At 45.6% G+C, this 23907-nt stretch overlaps 1 protein-coding gene across 4 annotated transcripts in view; it reads left to right on the top strand.

Annotated features, from left to right (window-relative positions):
- Window positions 1-941: 941 nt before the first annotated feature.
- The window catches only part of Glt8d2 (glycosyltransferase 8 domain containing 2), a 42186-nt gene continuing 19220 nt past the window's right edge, over window positions 942-23907 (top strand). Inside the window, exons 1-4 of one of the 4 annotated variants that reach the window (XM_059245723.1) lie at window positions 942-1232; window positions 3583-3818; window positions 6122-6170; window positions 8107-8313. The gene's annotated coding sequence lies outside the window, so the exon portion shown is untranslated. The other 3 variants (XM_059245724.1, XM_059245725.1, XM_059245726.1) reach the window with 3 other exon arrangements.

Below are 23907 nucleotides of genomic sequence, written 5' to 3'. Positions count from 1 at the left end.
TTTTTAATCAAAACTTCTTACTGTCAACCGGGTGGTGGTGGCACACGCCTTTAATCCCAGCAGGCAGAGGCAGGCGGATCTCTGTGAGTTTGAGCCCAGCCTGGTCTACAGAGCGAGATCCTGGGCAGGCACCAAAACTACACAAACTACACAGAGAAACACTGTCTCAACCCGTCCCCCTCAAAAAAAAAAGCCTCTATGTGTGATTTATTTGGGAGATGGGTGGCGGGCCCCCCAAAAGAGCAAAAACAACCAACAACAATTATATGATAGATTCTTGTTGTTGTTAATATTCTTAGACAAAAAGACTTAAGGGGGAATTAAAAGTCGCAAACCCAGTGTTAATTAGGAGAGAGCCTGTTTTCCAGGCCTGCTACATCCAAGTACCTAGTGGCTTAAAATAGTTGAACAGCGCTCAGGAGGCAGAGAAAGGCAGATCTCTGTGAGTTTGGGGCCAGCCGGGTCTACATAGTGAGTTCCAGGACAGCCAGAGCTTTGTAGAGAGACCCTATCTCCAAAAATATAAAAAAGAAAATAAAAGGTAGAACTTGGGTTTGATTTCCAACACCCACATAGCCACTCACAACCATCTGGAACCCCTGTTCCAAGGGTTCTGACGCCCTCTTCTGGCCACCACAGGTACCAGCCACACCTGTGGTTCATAGACATACCTCCAGGCAAAATACTCATAAAATAAATTTTTTAAAAAGAATCAAAACAGTAGAGCCAGGCGACGGTTGCCCACGTCTTTAATCTCAGCACTCAGGAGGCAGAGGCAGGCAGATCTCTGAATTCTGACTTCGAGGCCAGCCTGGTCTAGAGAATGAGTTCCAGGACAGCCAGGGCTACACGGAAGAACTGTCTTGAAAAAAACAAACAAAACCTAGTAGAATTGTCAGAATTGTCTCACAGTTCTAGAGAACAGAATTCCAGAACCAGGGTGTCAGCAGGACAGAACACCAGTGTAGGCACCATCTAGGAGGAAAGATTAGAAAGGGTAGAGAAGGAGGAGGGTTAGTGATGTCCCCCAAGAAGACAGCATTTTAAAGGTTATAACAGACGTGGAAAAGGGAACTGGGGACTTGTTCAATGGGTTTGGCTTTGAAAACCACTTCCACCTTCACGAAGCTCCCTTTGCCTGTGGCTTCCTTTAAATGTCAGCCCTCACCAAGTTCCCTTTGACCTCCTCGACTATTGTGTTCCGTTTCCTTCCGAAGCCATTCCGAGTTCAGGTAGGAGGAGGAACTGTCTGTTGGATTTACAAATGCCTAGTGTAAGCCACTTTCAGTGGAGGAGGAGAAGCCAGAGAGAACAGAGGAGTGAGTAACAAGTGAGGAGGCGCAGAGAACATCGGCAGTCTAGTATTCTTTTGAACTGTTGCCAGCAAAGCAAGAACATGTGCTGTGCTCGGGCAATGTCCGTCCGGCACATGGTGGTCATTCAGTAAGATTATAATTTCTATCATCACCATATTACTACTGTTTCCAATCCTCTTCCTTAGCTACAGGACATTGGAGAGTCAGTTGTAGAGCAAGAGACTAGTGCCCAAGGGTGGCAGAGAGCTGAGTGTAATCCACAAGGTCTCAGTTGAGGGCTCAGGCCAAGGTTTTATGTTCTGGGAAATGCTAACAGGTGGGCTCAAGAGCAGCGTCCGAGCGGGTACAGGCACTGTTCTCAAGATGAGGGAATCAGAGAGTGGCTGAGACATCTGTTTACAGCTCCTAGGCTCAGGACATGGAGAAGGCAGAGGGAAGAGTAAGGCCGAGCTCTAGGCCCTGTGGGTTCTAACTGAGTTACCAGAGCAGGGACTCAAGAGCACGTGAGAAACAGGGAACCCAGTGCCAAGACTTGGGTGCAGACCCCAATGTTACCCCCTCAGCAAGTAGCAGAAAAGAGCCCAGAGCCCTGAAGCTCAGGCTGCCAAGGTGATAACCCACTACTGAGGTCCATTGAGCAAGAGGGATTGAGTGTCCATTGTTGTTTCTGCCTGCTGTGTGTGATCTTGGATGCCGGCCATGAGAGACAAAAGGAAAAAAAAAATCAGCTTGACCCATGTAGTGATTCATTGGCTACTACAAAATACTTCCTTCCTTCATTGGCCTTAGGAGACGCTATTTCACCCATTAACTGCCAACAGCTCCTTAGGGAGGGGTGGATTTCGTCCTCTACTCCCACCATCCATGAAGGCATATTGGTAGGTCCTCTGCAGGTCTTATGCAGGTGTAACCACAGCTTTGGTGAGTTCATAAGAGCCTCCTACTCATAGCCATAACCAACCCTAATTAAATCCAGGGGAACACACACGTAAGACAGGAAAAAAGAAGAGGGACTGACTAGTTGGGAAGGAGGAAGGGTTCAGGAGGAGAGGGGACACAAGAAGGTGATGATGATGGGGACATGAGCATCGTCAAAACATATGCAGGTCTGAAACTGCTGAAAAATATGAGTAGATATTACCTAAGATGTTTTTAAAAAGACTCCGCGAAGGCCGATCTGGTTGGCAAGAAGAAATGATAAATGTTCAACTTTCAGCTAAAAGATACATAGTTTAATGATAAATGGTACTACAGACTAAAAGTGCACGTGAAGGGCAGAGATTATCATGTTCAGCCATGAACCTAAGTCCTGAAATAAATGCATCATTAAGTAAATGGTGTGAAGTAATATTATGTATGATATCATAGAGAATATTTGGGCATACCTAGATGATATAGGTTATAACTGGGCTATATGGTGTGATATAGCCTACCTATTTATTAGAATAATTATTATTTTCTTATTTTTTAAGATTTTTTTTTTAGTGTGTGTGTGTGCAGGTACCCTCAGAGGCCAAAAAAGAGCATCAGATCCCCTAGAGCTGGAGTTCTAGGTAGTTGTAAGCTGTCAATGAGGGTGCCGGGAATCGAACTCTGTAAGAGCAAGAAGTGCTCTAACCACTGAGCAATCACTCCAGCCCAATGATTTTCTTTTCAACATTTATTTAAAAAAAACTGAGGAGAGTGGTGGTGGAGGCTCCCGGTTATTGCCAAGCCCAGGGTGCTGTGCACTCTCTCTCTCTCTCTCTCTCTCTCTCTCTCTCTCTCTCTTTTTTTTTTTTTGGTTTTTCGAGACAGGGTTTCTCTGTGTAGCTTTGCGCCTTTCCTGGAACTCACTCTGTAGACCAGGCTGGCCTCGAACTCACAGAGATCCGCCTGGCTCTGCCTCCCGAGTGCTGGGATTAAAGGCATGCGCCACCACTGCCCGGCACTGTGCACTCTCTTAACTTCATGTCCCTATCCCTAACTACACTTTCAAACAATGTCCTTTCTAATTCATTCATTCATTTGTATGTACTTACTTCCTTCTTTTGAGATGGGGTCTCTCGGTGTACCCCTGGCTACCCTGGAACTTATTTTGTAGACCGAGCTGTCCTCAAACTCACAGAGATCAGCCTGCCTCTGCCTCCCGAGTGCTGGATTAAAGATATGCTCCACCACATAGAGCAGCAGCGCTTTTTAAAGATCTCCGACGTTCCTAGATTGTAGTGAGCCATCTGTGTCCCGTCAGGACGCTGACCCACTCAACCGTAATCTCCGTGCACAGCTTGGGTGGCCATCTGCAGCACTGTGGGCCTTTGATCCTCGGAAAGGAAAAGTGGCCGCTCCTCTTCCAGCATCAAGGTTGGATTTCAGACAGGAAGAAAGGGCAAGGCTCCAAATGGTCCTTTGCCAGAAGAACAGGAGCTTTCTAGGAAGTTCCAGACAGTGACTTCCACTGGGATGCTTCCCTTAGCTGCAGAACACCACAGAGGCATTTTAACTACAGACATTGCTGTCCAGGTAAGATATTCATAGTTTCCATTGGAAGGACTAAAGTAGAGAAGAATTAAATCATGAGGCAAAGCAGTCAGCACATTTGTACAAAGTTACAAATAACTTACTGCTGTAATTCTTTTCCTATTTCCTATCTTAGGGTTTCTTTATTCAATATCAATGATAAAATTGGTACAAGCACTATGGAAAATAGTATGGACGTCTCTCAAAAATATGTTAAAAACAGAGGATTGGCAAGATGGCTCAGTGGGTAAAGGGACCTGCCGCTAGGCCTAATGACAGGAGTTTGATCCCCGGAACCCACATGGTGGAAGGAGAGAACTGACTACTCCCACAAGTTATCAACTGATGTCTACATGTGCATTGTAGGATGCATGAGCATGCACACACACACACGTGTACACACTAAATAAATAAAGTGTTTAAATTTGAAAATAAAATTACAGTATGATCTAGCCACCCTAATTCTGGATATACATCCAAAGGAAATGAAATCAGTATCTCTCAGTGAATGCCTGTTTTGGTTCTGGTTCTGGTTCTTAACTGAACGCCTCACATCTGTTAGGCAAGCACTCTTCTACTTCACCCATCCCTTGAAGAGACAGCTGTGTCCCTGTACTCATTGGAAGACTGCTCACAATAGCCAAGCTATGGAGACAATCCAAGTGTCCAGTAATAGATGGCAGGACACAGAAATCGTGGTTCATATGCATACTGGGCACTCAGACATAAAAAGAAGATCCTGACATTTGGAGCAACATGGATGAACCTTAACAATTTGTTAAGTGAAATAAGCCAAACAAAGAGAGACAAATACTATAAAAGCTTATAGCCTGGGCGGTGGTGGCGCACTCCATTAACACCAGCACTCGGGAGGCAGAGGCAGGTGGATCACTGAGTTCCAGGACAGCCAGCGCTACAGAGAGAAACCCTGTCTCAAAAAAAAAAACAAATGAACAAACAAAAAGCTTATTTAGAGAATCTAAAAATGTCGAAGTTAAAGAAACTGAGAGTAGAATAATGGTTGCCAGGGATGGGACAGAAAAGTAGAGAAAATAGGTAGATGTTTGTCAAAGGTACACACTTACAGGTATAAGATGATCAGAGTCTGGGAATCTAAAGTACAACATAAATGGTGATGTGTTGACTTGGTAATCAGTACATAGTTTGTGTCTGTGTATGTATCAGGTCATGAGACATATCTTGAATATATTCAGTCTTTATCAATTAACATAACAACATAACATGTAAAACTATTGCTAAATTAAATTAGCTAAATATTATCATTAAATTTCCATTTAAGTATGATTTGAAAGCACCAACAATACTAATTTCCATTTATCAGGCTTTTCTGAGTATTTTATATGCATAATGTAAAATCATGTTTGTTTGTTTGTTTTTGTTCTTCGAGACAGGGTTTCTCTGTGTAGCCCTGGCTGTACTAGATCTCACTCTGTAGACCAGGCTGTCCTCGAATTCAGAGATCCGCCTGCCTCTGCCTCCTGAGTGCTGGGATTAAAGATGTGTGCTACCACCGCTTGGCATGCATGATACATTTCAGCCCTCAGTTCTGTTAGGCCTCTCCTAACAGAACTCCTAATAGGTGGAGAAACTGAAAACGTGCAATAATATGTAAAAATAACAACTGAGCTCCAAGTCCACATTGGGTGCCAATGCACCATTAACACATCACTGATAGCCTGTATCTCTTTCCCATCTCATTTATTTCATAAGGAGGAGTCCACGAATACAACATGGAAACGTTGGCCATAGATGAGAAAGCGCTTGTATCCTCAAAGCATGGCAGAGCGGGAATAGAAGGGAAAGGAGCTGGAGTTAGAGACATTAAGGGTCCAAAAATAATGATCAGAGAGATTTCAGTTAATAGGAGTAGTAACTAGGTCCTGTGAAGGCAGTTATTATTTCAGTTTTGAAGCTCACTTTTGAGTGGGTGTCATCCGCTTATTCAACAGCAGACTGATCAAACATTCTCCTAAGTAGATAAGAGCTGAAGATGAGGTGACCTTGGTATGGAGTGACCTGGACGGGCATCAGCTTAAGGTTCTGCCTGCCGAGCTGCCTTAGGACATGTCTGAGGACCACTCTGCAACATCTGCTACCCCCATGAGTGGATAATGCTGCTCCCAGAAGGCTGGGTTATCAGTGAAAATCCCAGTGCCAGCCATGGGATACCTCCCTAGAGTTGTTAGGGGGAGTCCAGAGTCTCTCCAAACAATATAGCCATTACAACTGCTCTTGAGTGCTCCGTCCTAAGCAGGACATCTGCATCATTCTTCCTCTCCCCACAGGGCTCAAGAAACACTGCAGAAGAGAAGGATGAAAGAATTTAAAAACCAGGTATGGCAGCTCACACATTTAATTCAGCCCTTAAGAGGTAGAGGCAGGTGTATCTCTGTGAGTTAGAGTCCAGCCTAGTATACATAATGAGTTCCAGGCTATCCAGGGCTACATAGTGAGACCTTGTCTCAAAAACAAAACAAAAGGAGATAGCTGAGGAGTGTCCACCAGGAATCCCAGCTTCAGCACTAAATTACTTTGCTACATTGGACTTTATCTCCCCTACAGCCTCAGCTTGCTCATCTGAAAGGTGGAGAGAAATTCAGTTTACCAACACAAACGCTGGGAACAAAACGAAACGGAAGCCATGGATCTGTTTTGTCAATGTTCCGAGTTCCATGTGATTGAAAGATATTCAAAACACTGCTTCTCCATCTCTAAGTCCAGAAAACACTTAATCCTCAGGAACGTAGATATCCAACCCGTAGCCACCAGCCACGTGGCTTAGGAGTATTTCAACATAATTAGTGAAGCTGGAGAACTGAATCTTAAATTTTACTAAATTTTCATTCCTTTGAGAGGAAAAATGAATACTACACTCAGCTGTTAGAACTATTTTAGGTATATTTAAAACAGCGTGGGATATGAGACTCCAGCTAGGGATTAAACTTATGGCCCTGTCCATACTGGAGAAACACTCTACCCATCCCTGTTTTCTACTTTGGTTTGAGTCACTAAGTTCTCCAGGTTGGCCTCAAACTCCCACTGAATCCCAGATGCCGTTGGCAAACAATCTTCCTGTCTCAGCCTCCCAGTAGCTGGGATTACAGGCCCACACTGCCACGCCCGTCCCATGTTCTGCTGTTCAGTTTGTGAAATCTAAATGTATATGAAAAAATTTAATGTCGAAGTGAGATTGCTGAAAATGCAAAATCCATGCCAGATTTCAAAGACCTAGTAAAAATAATTTTTTATTTTATTTTATTTTTTTTTTTTTGAGACAGGGTTTCTCTGTGTAGCTTTAGTAAAAATAATTTTTTAAAAAATACCGTGTCTTGCCGGGCGGCGGCAGTGGCGGCAGCGCACGCCTTTAATCCCAGCACTGGGGAGGCAGAGGCAGGCGGATCTCTGTGAGTTCAAGGCCAGCCTGGTCTACAGAGCGAGCTCCAGGAAAGGCACAAAGCTACACAGAGAAACACTGTCTCGAAAAACCAAAAAAAAAAAAGTCTTTTACATATTTTATACTACTTGTTGGTTGAAATTTTTGTGTACACTGAGTAAAGTAAGAAACATCATTAAAATATAAACATATATATACTTTTATTAATATGGATGATCCTTTTTAACTTTTATTTATTTGTTCATATATCTATTTTTGAGGCAAGGTCTCATGTAGCCTGTGCTGGACTTGAACTCCTGACCCCTACAGTCTCTATGGCCCAAGGATTACAGGCATCCCACTCCACCCCCCACTCCACTCCCACCCCTTCTCCCCACCGCGGTTCTTACTGAGGAGTCTTGGAAATTTGAAGTTACAGTGTGAGTTGCATTATATTTATGAAGGAAAGGACCGCTTGGGACGGAGGCAGCCAGCAAGGACCTCTTTACAGCAGCCGAGAGGGGCCGTTGTGGAATATGTTCCGTGATCCTGGGCAAAGAGCTGGTACCATTCCTGGGTTTCTGGGGATCACCACCTGCAAAACTACAGAGCGCAGAGATCGGGACCAAGTCTGCCCTCTCCCTGCCTGATTCCTCTCCACTTCGGGCAGAAATGCTCTCTATCTGGAAATGTCTGTCTTTATCGCAGCCTCCGTAGAAGACCGCAGTTGTCTGCGTTTTGATTTGCCATAGCAACATTGCAATGTCCAGGATATTTAAAAGATTCTGGGCTCTAGCCTGACTGTTGCTTTCTCTTGAAATTTACATAAGACACATCATGGTATAAATTCTCTTTCCAAGCATTTGCTTTTCCCTGGGTTTGAATCTTTTACTCCAGAACAGCCTCGTTTGGGAGAGAGTTTCGCACACAGACTTCAAGAGAAAGCTGAGAGAGGAAGTCCGTGCCAGCTAGCCAGCCTGCCCTGCCTTGGGAGCACATCTGGAAGAGGTTTCAGGAGCAGCCTCTGGGCACAAGGCTCAGATTCCCAGCCGGGGAAGGAGGAGTGGAAGAAACCCGAGCCATTCAAAGTCAACGCAAGCGGAGGTGGGTGTGGACAGCCGAGGCACACTCTCTTGGAAACCGTGTATTGGCCTCGGGGCTCCCCGGGCCCCTAGGGATTTCCAATGGGATCTTAGAAGCAGCCGGAGCGAAGCTCAGCAGCCCCTGCGAGGCCAGCGGCAATTTGAACGCTCCGCCCTGCCCGGGTTCTGGACCAAGGAACCCAAAGCCTCCCTTACCAGCCATCAGGTAAATAGAGCAATTTTTCGAGCCAGGTACTCTCTCCATTTCGCCTCCTCTGTCTACAGCGCTTGCTTGTTTTGCTGTGGACTCAAAGATGTGTACATCAGAGGCTTCAGACTGCCCGCTCCACAGAGTTAGCCTCCAGAAGCCCCCTGCTTTGAAATGGTAGCATCCTAACGGAAGCTTTGCTATCATGACAAATCCAAGATGTTGAGTGTACCAACTTTTCACATCTTGGGCTGCTTTTGCGGAGGAGAGTTTTATCCCCCTCCTCCCACCCCGCCCCTAATAGCGTGATTATTTGTTTGTTTTTGTTTGTTTGCATTGGATTTTAAGGATGAGCATCAGGAGTTAGATAGGACAGAGATCAATGTTAGCATTTAACGTGAGTCTGTTTCTGGAGCCAAAATGACTTAACTGAGTTATGATTCATGTTTTTGGAATCTGTCCTCAGAAACTCTTTTGGGGCCTCCATACCCAGTAAGAGAGCTGGCAACCGTAGGGTTCTGTGATTTTGTTGTAGTACAAGAGTCGCGGTGTTTGCTGTTTGCTTTAGCATCCCAAAACTGTCTTATGTTCTCTTTAGCAGTACATGCAAGATCTCGGATAAGTCCATAGCTAAGTCACAGGTAATCTGTGATAGAACTTAAGACGAGATAGTAAGCACAGAGTTTGAAAAGAGAGAGAACATAGATTCTGTCTAAATGCCTGAATGTGCTGTGGACATCAGTCCTGCAGAGGTTGGCCCATGCAGCCCGGTAGCCAGTGTGACGCTGGTGGGTTGGTCTTGGCTTTTCATTTTTCTCGAAATGTTTTGGTATTGCACTTCGGTGCAGTATCCTGTTTGTGTTACATAAGAGAATTTGAGTCCTCTCCCTGATACAGCCAACAACAGAGCTGCACCCTCCAGTAGTGACAGCGTGAGCTGTGTGCCCGGGAGGAGCTTTATGAGCTTGACTCTGGTCACATCATGTTGCACGTGCCTGCTTTTCCTCGTCTGTAAAGTGGAAATAAAGTGATATAATGTCATGTGTGACACACGGGGTGCCCCGCTTCCCTGGCAGAGCTGCCGGTGATGGTGCTGGGGACCGGAGTGCACACACATCCTGCACCAGGCTGGTCCCTGTCTTGATATGTTCTTCCTCTGACATTCTGGTGGCTTCAGGTGCTCCTGGTCTCCCAACATGTCTTCTCCCCAGGACCCTGCTTTCTCCACTGCTCCCCTCAAATCCCTACCCCCAGCTCTCTCTCCTCTCCTCCGTCTTTGCGCTTCGTCTTTCCTCTTGGAGACAAAGGCGTGGTTATTAAACCACGATTTTCATTTCTTATTTCCAAGGAACTCCGTTTCTTACATCACTTCTTTAATGTCAGAGTTTTCCAAAGACTGTTCAGAAAGACACAGTCTCACGAGAAAGGAGCTCCACAAACCCCTGACTGACGGGCCCAAAGGTAGAAGAACACTTTAAATGTCCTGAGAAATGTCACAACAAAGACTATCACTTAAGAGTGGGCATTTAGGGGCTGGAGAGATGGCTCAGAGGTTAAGAGCACTGACTGCTCTTCCAGAGGTCTTGAGTTCAATTCCCAGCACCCACATGGTGGCTCACAACCATCTGTAATGAGATCTGGTGCCCTCTTCTGTATAAATAATAAATAAATAAATCTTTAAAAAAAAAAAAAAGAGTGGGCATTTAGCACAGTCGTTCCCAAAGTTGAGCCATTTTATCATGTCAGTGAATGTTGCTTGGAGCATGCTCTGGGGTTTGCTTTTCTGACCACGCTTGTCTTCATTTTGGCTCCTATTATGAAGCCCTATCTCTTAGCACTACTGGTGAGCACGCAAGGGGTCGCCCGGTGAGCATGCAAGGGGTCGCCGGATGAGCATGCAAGGGGTTGTCTTGTTCTTCCTCCCCTATTGCTATGGTTTGGATATGGTTTGTAGTTCGGATCCAAACGTTCAAGTGCATAAGACTTGATCCTTACGTCAGTTTTGGGAGTTGGTATAGGAGTGATTTCAGGAGGGATGATGCCTCGTGGAAGGTGCTTACATCACTCAAGGCATCCCTTGTTCGGCTACAGCACTCATGGTATTTCTACTACCAGCATTGAACACGACCTCCTGTATTTAAATCATTCAGCAACGGCTTTTGGGCACTTTTGCCTTTATTTCTCTTCCACCTGTGCACTACCAGATCTTTCCCAGCTCACCTGCACCCAGGGCAGATCCGATTAATCAGTCATCGTCTCTACCCTTTTAAAACAAGAGCCTGGAGATGGCTTTAGAAGTCTCCTTCATTTAGCAATCTCCAACTCCTCTACCAACTCATTAGAGCTGACATGTAAAATAAGTCTTTGGGGCCGGGCGGTGGCGGCGCATGCCTTTAATCCCAGCACTCGGGAGGCAGAGCCAGGCGGATCTCTGTGAGTTCGAGGCCAGCCTGGTCTCCAAAGAGAGTTCCAGGAAAGGCGCAAAGCTACACAGAGAAACCCTGTTTTGAAAAACCAAAAAAGAAAAAAAAAGTCTTTGGGGCTCTGAATTTTGAGGCCTTTTTTGTCCCGCTTTTTCTTCCAAGGCAGAGCTGAGCTCCTTGGCTACTACTTGGTCCGAAAGCTCTCTTCTCGGGTCCAAAGCAGCCGCCCTGCAGCGTCCTCAGGGGTGGTGCTCTGAACGTGCTCCGTCTTTCCTCACGCCTAGCCTAGCTCTCGATGCCCTCTGCTCTCTTTTTCTCCTCTCTGAAGCTGTCACTGTCCAGCACCTTGCTTTGGGAATTCCTTGTTCCATCATTGACATTTACTAACTCCCAACTCTACCTCTGACTGTCTGAAGACAGGCCGACAGGCTTTTCTACACTGGAGAGTGGACTGTTATTAACACAGAAACAGTGACTCGGAAGTCGTTCAGCCTAGAAAAGCTTATAGAGGCGAAAGCTGAGGGACTTCCTGTCCAGAACCCTCTGCCTCCATCCTTGGAATGGGACCACTGGCTTTGATGAGCTGGCTCCTTTCTTTCAGGGGGTGACAAGCAGAGTGACCAGAGTCTCTCTCCCTTGCTTTCTCTGTCCTGGTGTTCTTTCAAACCATCCTTGCGACAGGTCAGGCAGACCCAGAGGGGCGTCACACTCCTGTCCTCGGCCATCATGAAAGGAGACAGGCACAGCATGACTTTAGAAAACAGTTTGGCGGGCTGGAGAGATGGCTCAGAGGTTAAGAGCACTGGCTGCTCTTCCAGAGGTCCTGAGTTCAATTCCCAGCAACCATATGGTGGCTCACAACCATCTGTAATGAGATCTGGTGCCCTCTTCTGGCCTGCAGTCATACATGCTGTATACATAATAAATAAATAGATCTAAAAAAAAAAAAAAAAAACAAAAACAAAAAACAGTTTGGAGGCTGGGAGCACTGGTGATGCACACCTTTAATCCCAGCACTCTGGAGGCAGAGGCAGACAGACAGATCTCTGAGTTTAAGGCCAGCCTGGTCTACATAGTGAGTTCTGAGACAGCCAGGGCTACACAGAGAAACCCCGTCTTGAAAAACCAAAAGGGAAAACAAAAAAGAAAGAAAACAGTATGGAGAGTTCACCGATGGGTACAGGGAGAGCACCAGGCAAGGCACTCACTGCCTGAAGGAGGTGAGGAAAGAGCCTTCCGGGCAGGGATGCCGCTTGAGTTAGGCTGAGGACAAGAAACCGTAGAGTTGGGTGTGGATAGGCTGACTGGTGGACCCTAATCATGAGCTGTTCAGCATGGCCAGAGGTGTGACAGTCAGTGGAGTTGATTCACCTTAATTTTCGGTGGTACCCATGAGGGGTCTTAAGCAAGAATGGAATGCTCAGAGTTAGGTGGGGCGGTAGGCTAATTTTGAAAACTGACAGATAACTGTGTATTTTTACAAGGTACAGTGTGATGTTTCGATTCATGTGTAAAGTGACTAGCTGGCTAAATTGATATTCTATCACATCAATCAAAAAATCTTTTCTTTCTTTCTTTCTTTTTTTCTTTCTTTCTTTTTTTTTTTTTTTTTTTTTGAGACAGGGTTTCTCTGTGTAGCCCCAGCTGTCCTGGAACTCACTCTGTAGACCAGGCTAACCTCAAGCTCACAGAGATCCACCTGCCTCTGCTTCCCAAGTGTCGGGACTAAAGGTGTGCACCATCACAGCTGGCTTACCTTGTTTCTATGTATTGGAAACGTTTGAGATCATTAGCTATTTAAAATGTACAAGTATGTTTTGTCAGCTGAAGTTATCAGACGTTAGGTGTTATTTCCCCGATATAGCTGCACCTATGCACCGCTTAGCCACACTGTCTCCATCTGCCCAGTACAGTTCTGAAGCACACTACATTTGTCAGAGTTGTGACAAGTAAAAAAAGCAGTGGAAATGCTTAAATGGCACCAATTAAGAGTAAGAGCCACTAAAGACAGAAAGCCACGCTATAGAACACCAGGTTGGAACAGAGGGAGTTGAGTGTGAACTGCTTATTGGGTGATGCTATTAATGTTATTTTTCTTAGATGTGGTCATGGCATTTTGGTTTCATAGGAGAATGTCTTGGGTTTGTTTGCGCTTTAGTATACCGTTGTTTTTGTGTATGTGTATATGAGTGTGTGTGCACACGTGTGTGGGCCCATGTTTGCGCATGTGAAAGCCAAAGGAGGATGTCAGATGTCCTGCTCTGTTACTCCTCCTTGTTCCCTTGAGACAGACCTCTATGCCCGCCAGTTCTCTCTCTGTCCCCATACACTGGAGTTACAGGCACACATGGAAGGGCCTGGCTCTTTATGTAGGTGCTAGGGAGTTGAACTCAGACCTACACGCTTGTGTGGTCAGCACTCTTAACCACAGAACCATTTCCCCAGTCCTTACCCTACCCTCATTTTTTTACAAGAGGCATGCTGAGCCAGGCACGGTGGCACAGGCCTTTAATCCCAATACTTGGGAGGTAGAGGCAGGAAGATCTCTGTGAGTTCAAGGCCAGCCTGGTCTACAGAGAGAGTTCCAGAACAGCCAGGGCTATACAGAGAAACCCTGTCTCGAAAACCAAACAAACAAGCAAAAAATTCTAAAAGAGGTGTGCTTAAATATTAAGGGGTGATGTCCCACGCACAGTGCCTGTAACTTCAAAGCGTGCATGCACGCGCGTGCTTATGGGTAGGGCAGCTGAGCAAATGCAACACCTTGCTAGCGAGCTGGTGAAGAGCCTATGGGTAATTTATTCTTTTAACTTTTGTAAACTTGAACTGTTTCAAGTGAAACAAAGAAAAGAAAAAAAATGAGGCTGCTGCAGCTTCATATGTGTTTCACGTAGACTTTATATACTTATCAAACAACAAAAAAGAATCCATGAGGCGGTTATGTCAGAGATTGATTGGGGAAGGGGAGGGGGCAGGAAGGCTGGATGGGAAGTCACTGCAGAGTCAGTAAGGGGGTGAGATGAAACAGGATGGGAGGGAGGACCTAAGTATGAGTTAGGCGGTATAAGTCCCCAGAGCCAGTGATGGCTCCCGTGAGGGAAGACATGGAAGAAGATGGCAGGGTGCAGCCAAGCAGTCCCCGCAGGGCCTGAGGCGCTGAGCTCATGATGAACACCCAGGGTTTGTGGTCGTCCTGTAACAGGGCAGCACAGTCATCCGGGCCCTTTGGTATGTTTGAGAGATTATACTGCTAGATGCTGAACACATGTCGGTGAACAGAGACACAAGTCACAGCTTCTGATGTTCCATTAGTGGGAACAGAGTGGGGGAAGGGACAGCGGCAGGGACAGCCTGGTGGCTGGAGGTGACTACTGAGGAGATGAAGAGTCGGAGGGTGGAGAGGTGGCAAGCACCTGAAGAACACTCCAGATTGTCGGGGGAGGGGACTGGTGTATGTGGGGGTGGTGGGGGTAACAAGTGGAAGGACTCTGAGGCTGGAGTCTGCCTGGCAAGGTGGGCAGGGTGGTCATGTGATATCTCACAGGAGGCATTGTGTGCGCTCTGGCTCTTCCCCGGGAGCCTGGAAGGCCTGGAAGGGTTTTGGGCAGAGCCGAGCACCAGGCACAGTGTGACTCAGGCTCAGTACAGCTGCTTGGCTGTAGACCTGCTGAAGGCAGATAAGGCAGTACTTCTGTAAGACTATGATACAGTCAAAAGATGGTGTCGGTCGGCCAGGGTGGAGGCCCTGGGGGTGGTGACAATTCTGGGTGTATTCTGAAAACAAAACCCAGAGGATGTGTTGCCAGTCTACACGTCGTCGGCACAGGGAGAGGCTGAAGACAGCACGTTTGCCTTTTGTTGGGATAATTATAAAATGAGGTTGTGGATAACTGGTTTGGGGAAGAGCCTGGGTGATGTGTGCTGGGAAGTATCAGATCGGAGCATGCGGATGCCTTCACACAGGCATGTCAAGTGTCCAGTGGGATTTAGACATATGGAGTCCATATGGGAGGTTTGAACTGGGACAGAAATGTGAGTGTGGTTGTCACATAAATAGTATTTAAAACTGTGAATGTTTAAAACATGGTAGGGTTTCTTCAGAAGGAAGAGAAGAAAAGAGACCATAGACAGGGGTGTTCCACCATGTTCCTGTTGATGTTCAGGAGGTGGGAGCTAAAGAGACCGGGACAGAGCCGGGTGGTGGCGGCACAAACCTTCAATCCCAGCACTCGGGAGGCAGAGGCAGGAGGATCTCTGTGAGTTCAAGGCCAGCCTGGTCTACAGAGTGAGATCCAGGACAGTTAGAGCTGTTACACAGAGAAACCCTGCCGAGAGAGAGAGAGAGAGAGAGAGAGAGAGAGAGAGAGAGAGAAAGAGAGAGAGGGAGAGATGGGGACAGTAGAAGAGACTGAACATGCACCTCCTGAAGGGTGGAGAAATAAGAGCTTTTATAGATGGTATTCAGGGAGTGTGTGGAGGAGGGGAGTGAGCATACCCCTGAGGAATGCGCCTCATGGAATCTTCTAGCATTCACGGACCTTGATGACCCAGACAGTGTCCTCTTAGGCTGTACCTTGGTGTCACTTGTCTTGCCATTGAGACAGAACACCCAACAAAAGCAAATCAAGGAAGAAGGGTTGATTTGGTTCATGGGGTTCAGGCTGTCACCACAGGGAAGGCAGTGGGATGGCCATGGGCCAGAAGGCAGCAGAGAGCGATGGATCTGGTGCTCTGCCCTCTTCCTCCTTTTTATCCTGTTTGGGACCCGGGCCCATGAGATGGGGCCACTCCCAGAGTGAGTCCACCTCAGTTAAACCTCTCTGGAAACATCCTCACAGCCACAGAGGCGTGTCTCCTAGGTGACTCCTAAATCCTGTCAAGCTGTCAATCACGATTAACTACCACAGGGCCTGGAGAGATGGCTAGGTGGTTATGGGCACAGACTGCTTTTGCAGAGTGTATGGGTTATCATTCTGTTGCTGGATAAAATACCGTGGCCAAGGCAACCTGTGGGAGAAAGAGTTTATTTGGGCTTATGGTTCCAGAGGGCTTCCAGTCCATGATGGCAGCAAGTGGCAGGCGTGAGGGCAGGAACACAATGGAGAGCTCACATCGTGAACCACGAGCACAAAGTGGAGAGAGCACTGTTGTGGAATAGAGAATTGCTTAACTAAGTAAAGATGTGTTACATTTGTTTGTGTTGCAGAATAATTGTTTATGTAAAGATGTGTTGCATTTGTTGATACTGCATTTGTTTAACTACATAAAGGTGTGTTGCTGTTTCACCTTGCCTGCCTGAGGCACCTGATTGGTCTAATAAAAAGCTGAACGGCCAATAGCTAGGCAGAGGAGGGATAGGCAGGGCTGGTGAGCAGAGAGAAAAGGGGAGCCAGCCAGCTGGGAGCCAGCCATCCAGGGGCCAGACAGACAGACATGGAGAAAATCAGGAAGGCAGGATAGACTATATAGTATAGTATAGTATAGTATAGTATAGTATAGTATAGAATAGTATAGTATAGAATAGTATAGTGTAGTATAGTATAGAATAGTGTAGTGTAGTGTAGTGTAGTATAGTATTGTATAGTATAGTATAGTATAGAATAGTATAGTATAGTATAGAGTAGTGTAGTGTAGTATAGTATTGTATAGTATAGTATAGTATAGAATAGTATAGTATAGTATAGTGTAGTGTAGTGTAGTATAGTATTGTATAGTATAGTATAGTGTAGAATAGTATAGTATAGAATAGTATAGTATAGTATAGAGTAGTGTAGTGTAGTATAGTATAGAGTAGTGTAGTGTAGTGTAGTGTAGTGTAGTATAGTATAGTGTATAGATGAGTTAAACAAACCTCAGAGCAGCACATAGATTAATAAAAACGGGTTAATTTAATTTAAAAAAAAAAGCTAGCTAGAAACAAGCCTAAACTAAGGCTGAGCATTCATAATTAACAATAAGTCTCCATGTCATGAGCCCGCTCCAGAGCACACAGAATGGCATAAGGCTTTAAAACCTGAAAGCCTGTTCCCAGTAACATAGTTTCCCAACAAGACCATCCCTCCTAACCAACGAAACAGCATCATTAACTGGGGACCAAATGTCCAAGAATATGGGGAGCACCTAATTCAAACCACCACACAGAAGACATGTTAGGTTCCACAGGCTCACAACTACCTGTGACAATAGCTCCCGGAGAATCCAAAGAATCGATGGGCACTGGCACTCATGTACACAGGTACACACGCGTATAATTAAAAATAATGAAATGTTTAAAAAGATTCACTACACAGCCTTAGACCTTGGATTTTCTGCTGGACTCGGGTTTCTGCTTTCTTCTCTACGTGGCTTTTTTTATTTTTATATTGTGTGCCTAGGTGTTTTGCCTACATGTATGTAAGTGTAGCATATGAACGCAGTGCCAGTGGGGGCCAGCAGAGGGCACTGGATCACCTGGACTTGGAGTTCCTGGGCCTGCCATGTGGGTGCTGGGACCTGAGCTGCAGGGGCACTAAGTACCCCTAACCACTGAACATGCCGTAGCCTGACTGTGGAGGTCAGAGGATAACTCTGGGGACTGGGTTCTCTCCTTCCACCTTTATGTCTGATATTTTTATCTCGAAGAGGTGAACAGTGAAAGAGACTAGTGACTGAACTGTGAATACTCTCCCCATTAAGTATTGTCGGTGCCTTTGTGTGTGTGTGTGTGTGTGTGTGTGTAGTTTATTTTTGAGTTCTTTGTTGTATGCCCCTGTCTGTGTCTGTTTTTATGTAAGTGTCAAGCTGTTTTGGTATCAGTGGCTTGGGAATATAATTTGACATCAGGAAGCATGACACTTAGCTCTTGTTCAGGGAGGTTTTGGCTACATGGGGCACCTGGTACTTCTGTGTGGGTTTTAGGAAAACTTTTCCTTAGAAAACACCACTGGAATTTTGTTAGTGGGTATGTCGAATCTGCAGCTCTCTTTGGTGGTGCTTATAGACATCTTGACAAGACTGGATCTTTTGATCTCAGTCAATTTATGTGAAGGAAGATTCGTGTCAAGTTCTAGGATGTTCTCGCTAAGAGTTTCCTGTTTTACATGTCATGATGAGACTTGAGGCAGGAGGAGTGACTTCCTCAGGATCACCCAGTCAGCGCCTCTCACTAACAAGGCTTCTGCTGTTGCCACAGGAGGGTTAGAGAGTGTTCTGGGATTGTTGTATTTAATCCTCACAAAAGCTTGCTCATGGGGCTGGAGAGATAGCTCAGTGGTTAAGAGCACTGACTGCTTTTCCTAGAGGTCCTGAGTTAAATTCCCAGCAACCACATGGTGGCTCACAACCACTTGTAATGAGATCTGGTGCCCTCTTCTGGCCTGCAAGGACACATGAAGGCAGAATACTGTATACATAATAAATAAATAAATCTTAAAAAGGAAAAAAAAAAAGCTTGCTCATGTGATGTTCCCATACTTTTTTGCTTAGATAAATTTTGACTTATGAAAGTGTAGCAGAAGTGTATAGTGAGCATTTATTTACCAACTCAACTAATCATTAGCACTGTGTCATCTCTTTCTTTCTATACATCCCTTAACATCCTATCCCTTCACCCCTAAATATACGTATGTGTCTCCTGTGTTCAAGGAGATATTTCTATGTAAACATATAGCTATCCACTAAGGAAATGTAACATTGATGCAATAGTATTTCTTACCTTTTCCAATAATAAATATATCACTGGTTTTTTTTTTATTTATTTATTTACTCACTGTTTTTTTGAGAGAGGGTTTCTCTGTGTAGCTCTGGCTGTCCTGGGACTCTTAGACATGAGCACTCACAGAGTGCTACCGTCATGGACTTGTAGCCCTCTGGAGCCATAAACCCAAATAAACCCTTTCTTTCACAAGTTGCCTTGGCCATGGTGTTTTATCATAGCAACAGAACAGTAACTAACTAGCCTGTAGCCCAGGCTGGTCTCAAACTCACAGAGATCTGCCTGCTTCTGCCTCCCTAGTGCTGGGATCAAAGGCATGCGCCACCACCACCCAGATATCCCTGTTTCTAAATATGCAGCCAAGGGCCATTTATTTAATCTCATGTCAAGTCTCTAGAGATGTTCCAGTATTTTTAAAAGTTTATATTTATTGAGGAAGCCAAAGGCTTTAGATCCCCTGGGTCAGAGTTACAGGGAGTCATGAGCTACCCAATGTGAGTGCAGGGACTGAATTCAGATTTAGTCCAGTCACTGAGTGGTCTCTACAGCCCCAAGATTTTTTTTTAACCTTTTCTTGCCCCCTCCCACCCACTCCTTGCCTATAAGCCCTAAGGGAGTGGTGAGAGCTCCCGTCTATGCCAGAATGTTGACAGACCCATCCTGTGCAGGTCTTCTACAGGTCACATGCTGCCTGGAAGACCATGATCCACAGCACCCGACTCTTTGCTCTGGCTCTTACGTTCCTCCCGCCCCCTGTTCCATGATGTTTCTTGAGCTTGGAGTGTGTTATGTAAGTGTCCCGCTTATGGCCGAGCACTCAGAACTCACTTGTTGCCAGTGCTCTGAGGTACTGTGAGTCCGGCTGTTACCACTGCAGAAGAAGCTGCTCTGACCAGAGCTGACAGCCGGCCAGTCAATGGAGAAGCGTAAATGTTTAGAAGGCGATTTGACAAGCACATTGTGTTCTCTTGACAACAGTCAGCCTTTCTGTTTTCTGTCAAGACATCCACATATTCAAAGAGGCCCAGAGTGTTCAGAATGAAGCACAGTTTGGGCTTGACTGTGCCCTGTTCTTGATAGAAAAGATGAAATGCCGTTGGAGGGAATATCCTGGTGTCCCGCACTTCCTGAGGCACAGAGTTTCAGTTTTTTTCTGTTGTTGATGATACTGAGTCCATTCACTTTCTTGAAATGGGGTTTTCCACTTCAATTCTTGAGAAGTCCCTTTTGCAATTAATAACTAATCAGCTGATACTTTGAGATTATGAGTTTCTTTCCCAACAACCTCTCACTAAATTATTGAGATTTATATTTTTTTAATTAGTTATTAAGCATGGTGGTTGCAAAGTGGTATTGTAGGTACGATATCTTAACTTTCCTAGGGCAGAGGTCTTATGTATGGTGGAGCTAGGATTTGAACCTTGGTTCATCTGACTACAAGGTTCCCCTCTAACCTAGCAGCATGCCGGCCATATTGGAGAATGACCTCTATTTGGTCTATGACTGCAGATGTTCCTGTTGTATTTACCACTGGGATTGTAAGGCTCATGAAGCCATGCTATCAGAGAGGAGATGAAGTTGTAAGATGGAGAAGAGGGTACAATTTCACATGCCCCCTACTCACACCCCCAGTGCTACAGACCCAACTATGCACATGCTAGGTAAGCACTCTACTGCAGAGGTACATTCCACCCTTTGTGTAAAGCAGACTTTCTGTGGGAACGCTCTGCTTCTCAAGGAGATGCCATGTGGCTTAGGGCTTCCTACACTCCGTCTGCTTCAGGAACATCCTCCTTCCTCATCAGGAGCATCCCTCCTTCTCATCAGGAACATCCCTCCTCCTCATCAGGAACACCCCTCCTCCTCATCAGGAACATCCCTCCTCATCATCAGGAACATCCCTCCTCATCATCAGGAACACTCCTCCTCCTCATCAGGAGCATCCCTCCTCCTCATCAGGAACATCCCTCCTCATCATCAGGAACATCCCTCCTCATCATCAGGAACACTCCTCCTCATCATCAGGAGCATCCCTCCTCCTCATCAGGAACATCCCTCCTCCTCATCAGGAACATCCCTCCTCCTCATCAGGAACATCCCTCCTCATCATCAGGAACATCCCTCCTCCTCATCAGGAGCATCCCTCCTCCTCAAATCCTTGTAGTGCCTTGCTATTAGACACACCAGTGCTAATTTTCTGAAGTTGTTTGTTTTATCTTATGGCGATTTCAGAGTGGGCAGCCCAAGAGATAAAGATGAGCCCCCTTTGTAGCTGTGCCAACACTTGATAGTAACTAGTATGGTCTCATAGTCCCAGTAACCTGCTCAACTTATGTGTGTACAGTGGAACACCAGCATAGTAAACTCCTCCACCTGGAGCCAAACTCACTGGCCCCTGGTGGGATCAGAATAGCCCCTAGAGAGAGTTCCAGAACTTTGTGGTTCATGCATTTGGAAAGCTCTAATGGTCAATATCTGTTCTGTCACTGACCAACTGTGTGATTTTTGACATTTGACTGGAAGCTGAAGACAGCGAAGGGAACAAGAAGATTCAGAAACCTGAAACAGGAACTCCATGGGGGAGAATTCCAGAGGCACGGTGTGTAGTGGGGTCTCTGAGCCCTTCTGAGCCACATTTCCCCACTCAACGAAGAGTAATGTCTCCACTTGGAAAAGAATTGCAAGAATTGAAGGAGGCAATGGACCCAGTGACCCCACACACATGCCATAGCAAATGTATTTGTTTTCAAGTAATTGAACTTAGCCAGACATGGTGACACACACCTTTAATTTCAGCACTCAGGAGACAGTGACAGGTGGATCTCTGAGTTTGAGGCTGGTCTGGTCTACACAGTGAGTTCCAGGATAGCCAGGGCTACATAGTGAGACCCTGTCTCAAAAAAAAAAAGGAAAAAGAAAGGAAAGACAGACAGACAGACAGGAAGAAAGAGAGAGAGAGGAAGGAAGGAAGGAAGGAAGGAAGGAAGGAAGGAAGGAAGGAAGGAAGAAACTGAACCTTGTTCAAGCAAAGGAGAAATTTATTGGCTTAAGCTGAAGTGCCCAGGGAGGAACTTTCTCCTGGAACTCTGGACTTGGTCTTCGTTTCTCCCCGGGTACCACATGGCTTCCTTCAGGAAGTGAAGGAGGAACCATGTGGCCAAAGACAATTCTGAGATGACATTACACCAAAAGGTAGATGATGAATATCACTTGGAGATGTAAATGAATAAAAATTACCTGAGATCTTATCTTTAAGAAATCCTGCCGTGCGGTGGTGGCGCACGCCTTTAATCCCAGCACTCAGGAGGCAGAGCCAGGCAGATCTCTGTGAGTTCCAGGACAGGCTTCAAAGCTACACAGAGAAACCCTGTCTTGAAAAACCAAAAAAAAAAAAGAGCAGGTTTCTTGAGTTGGGGATTTAGCTCAGTGGTAGAGCGCTTGCCTAGCAAGCGCAAGGCCCTGGGTTCGGTCCTTAGCTCCAGAAAAAAAAAAAGAAAAGAAAAGAAAAGAAATCCTAAGCAATGTGCTGTTTCACTAAGGGCAGGGAAGGGCCACCCAGATGCACTATGAGTTCCTGGGTGTGCAGGAGAGGCCAGGGAAATAGAAAAGACAGTGTGATTGGATATTTACAGTGAATTAAAGACTTGCCTCACATCTCTGGTGATGCCTGGATCACTGCCAACAAATTCTCACCGCATTCTAGCACAGAAACCCTGGCGTACATTACATCTCATTTCCCTTCCTTGGACTGTCTGCTGATATTTCCTGGAACTTATTATTTACTGTCTATAGCCTCCAGGCAAATGTCAAGGTCAGAAGTTCTTTTGAAGGACTGTACATTAGATGGAACCCCTTAATTTTATAATAAACTGAGTTTCCAAGACAAATTGCTGTTTATGGTAAAGTAACTTTGAGAAAATAAGTCATTTTCCATCTCCTGGAGTGATTAGCAAAACGTCACAAAAAAGGAAATACACCGGGCGGTGGTGGCGCACGCCTTTAATCCCAGCACTCGGGAGGCAGAGCCAGGCGGATCTCTGTGAGTTCGAGGCCAGCCTGGGCTACCAAGTGAGTTCCAGGAAAGGCGCAAAACTACACAGAGAAACCCTGCCTCGAAAAACCGGAAAAAAAAAAAAAAAAAAAAAAGGAAATACACATATAAGTGTGGCAAAAGTTTATTTCAGGCTTTCAGACTTAGCGTCTAGATGTGGTATCACATGCCTCTAGTCCCAGTACCCAGGAGACAGAGGGAGGTAGGTAGGTGAAACTCTGTGAGTTTGAGACCAGGTTGATCTAAAGAACAAGTTTCAGGACAGCCGCACAGAGAGACCTTGTCTCAAAATGGTATCTAATGGTTGAACTTTTGTTGTTGCTGTTTTATTTTTCAAGACAGAGTTTCTCTGTGTAGCCCTGGCTGTTCTGGAACTCACTCTGTAACCACATTAGCATAGAACTCAGAGATTCACTTCCCTCTGCCTCCTGAGTGCTGGGATCAAAGGTGTACACCAACACACCCAGCTTCTAATGGTTAAACTTTTTTTCTCTCATGGAAATACCCTGCTCTTCTGTAGGAGTATCTAAGATATTCTAGTAAGTACACAGATAAAACTGTAACCTGGGAAAACCAGGGAGGATGATCATAGCAGGTCTATTTGAGAAGAGGCATTGTTAACTCTTTGTGGTAATTTGCATAAGAATGGCCCCATGGGCTCATATATTTTAATGCTTAGTTACCAGGGAGTGAAACTGTTTGAGAAGGATTAGAAGAATTAGTAGGTGTGGTCTTGTTGGAGGAAGTGTGTCACTGGGGGGTGGGCTTTGAGGTTTGAAAAGCCCACTCCAAGTTGGATGCCTGTGGATCAGGATGTGAAGCTCTCAATTACTTCCCCAACCATGCCTGCCTGCATGCTGCCATGCTCCCTGCCATGATGATAATGGACTAAGCCTCTGAAACTGTAAACAAGGCCCCAAGTAAGTGCTTTCTTTTATAAGAGTTGCTTTCGTTGTAGTGTTTCATCACCACAATAGTAACCCTAACTAAGATACTCTCGAATTCAGTGCACACACACACAAACAAACAAACAAAAAAACCATTCAAGGATATTGTGAAGTGATGGGACTTGATTAACTGAATCCTTTTCATGTTGGTTCAGCCCCTTCCTTGCCCTCTTGACCTTGACACTACTCTGAGGTTATTTCTAGATGATTGTGGGAGAGTCTGTGTGTGTGGTAGGTGTGCCCGTGTTGCACCAGGAGGCCTGAGGCTGTTGGGCATCTTGTTCTACCACTACC

This window comes from Peromyscus eremicus, chromosome 18 (genome assembly GCF_949786415.1).
Source record: "Peromyscus eremicus chromosome 18, PerEre_H2_v1, whole genome shotgun sequence".
In the NCBI taxonomy this organism is placed as follows: domain Eukaryota; kingdom Metazoa; phylum Chordata; class Mammalia; order Rodentia; family Cricetidae; genus Peromyscus; species Peromyscus eremicus.
Note: the sequence above shows the minus strand (reverse complement) of the source record. Positions and strands in the feature narration are given on the sequence as shown.